A 4,272-nucleotide genomic window follows, 5' to 3' on the forward strand; every position below is an offset into this window, starting at 1 on the left:
GGCAAAAGTTTTGTTATCAAGGACCATCTGCATGTATGGTAACCTTGTCTTCTTCCTGATCATGTGACCTGCTTAAACTCCAGAGGTTGAACCATACACAATCCTCTACTAGGGAGCCTTGAAAACAGTTCCCAGAATCACTGGACTTTTTTTGTATCTCTAACGTGAGAGATAAAATAAACCCATTTTCTATTTGGCAAGTTCATGCCATCGATAATTACAATAGCTATCACAGAAGTTTTGAAACTGTTATTAAATGAATTGCAGTGACAACATATCTTAGTCATCTATAAATTATTCTCCAAGGGGCTAGAGTTGTGATTCAGTTGGTAGAGGACTTGTGTAGCATGCATAAAGCCTGGTCTCAATCTACAGTACTATAGAATAATAACAGGAGTGGTGGCTCATGCCTGTAATCATAACACTTTATACATGGAGGCAAAACTATCAAAAGTTCAAGATCATTCTTAGCTATATAGTGAGTTCAAGATGAGCCTGACTTAAATACGCAACTAGACACACAAACACACACACACACACACACACACACACACACACACTCACACACGTACCTCTAGAAATGCTATTTGTTAACATGACTCATCTCACAGAAAGATATGAACAAAAGGCTAAGGCAACTGGTGGTTTTTCCTCTGGGCGACCCATTTAAACAATCTTTTGTGAGCGAGTAGCTCCATGTCATTTCTTACTGTCATGTCAACCTTAGGTTGACATCTTACTTTCCAGAGAACAAAATGGAGGCTCCCAGAAGACCATGAAACTCTGACATTAGGGCCAGAATTGTGTCCTTTCCCTGTTCGTGTGAGTTAGGCTTAGGTATAATTTGAACCTATTTAGATGCTGAGTCTTGAAGGAGGGGAATGAGATGAATGAAATGGCATGGGTGGACCCGAAACCAATGACTCATCCTTGTAAGATAATGGGCAATGGTGGTGGGGAGAGAGCTCAGTGACTTAGCTGCTCTACCAAAAGATCCAGGTTCAATTCCCAGCACCCACGTGTAAGCTCACAACTGCCTGTAACTTCAGCTCCAGGAGATCTACACATACCTACATATAGGCAAAACACCAATGCGCACAAAATAAAAATAGACAATTTAAAAAAAAAATAGTGGGCAATGGGCACTGCAGGATTGTCGGCCATGTGACAACTTACCACAAGCTCAGAGGCTAGGCTGGGAAAGCTGGTTCTTCATGCTTTGGCTCAGGGTCGCTCAGCTCATGGTCTGTCTTTGGGGTTTGATTTCAGGGTTCCTAGATCAGCCATCCCTACACAGGGCCTTCCAAGATGTAAGGGCTGACATTGCAAGGCTTCCTTCTGATGATCCAACCTGAGACGTCCCTTAACCTCACGTCTGTTGCCTCGACTTCACTCATTGATCCATTAAACTTACCCAGCTCCAAGGACTAGGAGGATTACACTGCACGTCTCCATGGGGGCATGAGGAGGGGGAAGCGAGATATGCTCAATCACCTTTTGTGTTAACCAAAGTCCTTGGATCAAGCGAGAAGGGAGAAGACCATCTAATCAAACGGGAAGAGCAGGCCAGATGACAACATCCTAGGACCCAGGTCCTGCATGGGTCTGAGCATTTCTTTTCCTTTTTATTTATTCTTCTGTCATATAATAACTCATCCTGACTAAAGCCTCCCCTCCCTCCACTCCCCCCAGCTCTTCCTGTGTCCCCTATCCTGGGATGCACTGACATTTCTAAGGAGTCACACATATTCCTCAACAGCTGCTTTAGCCATTGTACAAACCCGACAGGTTTATTCACAAGAACCCAAGGATTGCATCCTTGAGACAAGAGGGCCCCCAGACTACTGAATTTTAAGATAGGCCTGATTTTTGCCCAGACAGTTTAAAGTCAGAGTCCTTTACTCAAACTCCCACTACTAACACCTCCTGCAAACCCAACTTCTGTCCTTTAGTGGGTGGATGCTATAAGAATTAAATCTTTATGACCATTTTCAGTATGAGATTCATGAGAGCTCATCAGAGAATCACAGGTAACCAGGAAGCATCAAAGCTCCTGTCTTTCCTACCTGGTAGCAGGCATCTCCTTGTTTGAGCAGTTCAGTTCATCCTGGGGTTCAAACTTTACAGACTACCTGCTACACAACTGAGCCCATTGAAGAAATGGAGGGACTCTCCCACCCCAGGGTATGTGTTACATAAGGCTTTGCATTAGGAACTAATAAACTGGGGAGTTTGGAGAGGGTGCGCTTCTAGACACAGAAAGGTTGTACCTCCCCAAGGCACTCAGGCAGTAATGCATTCAAGGGGCAGAGAAATGCACTTAGGAATATAAAAGCCACTGTTTTGTGCTACATCAGTGCGCCAGCTGCGCTGGCCTTTCCACTAGGCTGATCCTGGACCTTTGCCAAGTCAGCGGACAAACTGCTTCTCTTCTACAACTCTGAATCCCCAGAACTCTCACTGTGAAGTAAAAATCCCTGCTTCTCAAAACACTGGGCAGGCTTCTCACGGCAACATGGAGCTGGAACGGAGAACGCCGCGGCCATAGTACTGTGCCCTCCAGCAGAACTCAGGATCGACAGTGCCCAGTTAGAAGACACTGCCATGCGGCTGACTGCTACGAGCTTCACCTTACAGAGTAAACAAACCGCAGGAACATTTTGGCGGACCCTACCGACAAGCAGCAGGGGAAGCTGAAGAGCCAGGTCTCCTGGGTTCTCTGATACGCTGGAGGGACAGAGGGATTGTTTTAGCTCTCCAGGGCCTGAGACGCATCTGATGGCTTTGAAACTCAAAAAATTACTTACTAGGGAGGGAGAGGAGGCTCCGTTCGTAACATGCCAGCCACACAAGCACGAGACCCTGAGGTCAACCCCAGAACCCACAAATAAACAACATCGTACAGTGGTGGTTTGAATGATACTATCTCCCGGACACTCGGATACTTGAACACTGTTATCGCGGTTGGTGGCAGTGTTTGGGGAGTTTCAGGAGGCGTGCTCCTGCCGGAGGAAGTCACCAGAGGCAGCCTTTGACAGTTACAGCCTCAGGCCACTTCCTTTTTTTCCCCCTTTACTTCCTGCTTACAGTGAGCTCTCAGCTTCCTCTTCCTGGAGTCGTACCTGCCATTGGTTGTCGGGTATCTCTGCCATGACACTTATCTTTTTAGAACCATAAACAAAACAAACTCTTTTCCAAGATACCGCGGCTGAGGTATCTTATCGCAACAACATAAAAGTAAGTCATACAGCCATGGGCATTTGTAGTCCTGGCGCTATGGGGACAGAGTCAGAAGCATCCCTGGGGCTTGCTGACCAGCCAGCCTAGATTCATAGACAAGCCCTAGGGATCCTCAAGAGATTCCCGGTGAGTGGTTCCTGAGAAGCAACACTCGGAGTTGCTGTCTTAGCTACTATTCATTCTACTGCTGTGAAGAGACACCACGACCAAGGCAGTTTATAGCAAAACGCATTTGATTGGGAGCAAGCTTACAGTCTTAGAGGGTTAGTCCATGATCATCACGGTAAGTGTAGCTATGGAGTAGCTACATCCTGATTCACAGTCAGGAGGCAGAGAAAGAGCAAGACTGAACCTGGCATGGGCTTTGGAAACCCCAACCTCCCACCCATGTGATTTACCCCCTTCAACAAGCCCACCTCCTGCAAGGCCACACCTCCTCCAAGGCCACACCTCTCCCAAGGCCACACCTCTTCTGAGGCCACTCCTCCTCCAAGGCCACACCTAATTCTTCCTAAATAGTTCACCAACTGGGAACTAAACCTTCAAGTATGTGAGCCTATGGAGTTCATTCTTATTCAAATCACCACAGTTGTTCCCAGGCATACACCTAGGTACACACACAAACAAAACATAAAACACAACAAAGGCATTTGCTTTCTATTGGTGCTGGTGTTTGTGTAGTGAGTGACCCTTGCCCTCAAAGGCCCAGGTTTTATGAGATTATTCCCCAGGGTAGTACTATCCAGCGGTAACAAAACCCTGCAAAAGGTAGGACCCAGCAAGAGTTCTTTAGGTTACTCAGGGATGTGACCCCAAAGACGGTTGTAGGTTCAATCTCCCTCTTCCTCTTTGCTCCCTGACTCAGGTGTGAGAAGCTTTGTCCCTTCACATTTCTCCATAACTACCTTGCCACAGAGAATGGGGCCAATATAGCACAGAATGTGATCAGACGTAAACCTTACTCTTTATAAGTAAATGATCTCAAAAGGGTTTGGTCACAGGAGCAGGAAGCTGACTTACACAGCTAAGTAA

At 46.4% G+C, this 4,272-nt stretch overlaps 1 long non-coding RNA gene across 1 annotated transcript in view; it reads right to left on the minus strand.

Annotated features, from left to right (window-relative positions):
- The window catches only part of LOC134483649 (uncharacterized), a 75,630-nt gene extending 72,586 nt beyond the window's left edge, over positions 1-3,044 (minus strand). Inside the window, exon 1 of the long non-coding RNA XR_010060490.1 lies at positions 2,808-3,044. This is a non-coding gene — a long non-coding RNA (uncharacterized LOC134483649). The remainder of the gene's footprint in view (positions 1-2,807) is intronic.
- Positions 3,045-4,272: the final 1,228 nt, after the last annotated feature.

The sequence above is a fragment of the Rattus norvegicus genome, chromosome 19 (genome assembly GCF_036323735.1).
Source record: "Rattus norvegicus strain BN/NHsdMcwi chromosome 19, GRCr8, whole genome shotgun sequence".
Lineage (NCBI taxonomy): Eukaryota > Metazoa > Chordata > Mammalia > Rodentia > Muridae > Rattus > Rattus norvegicus.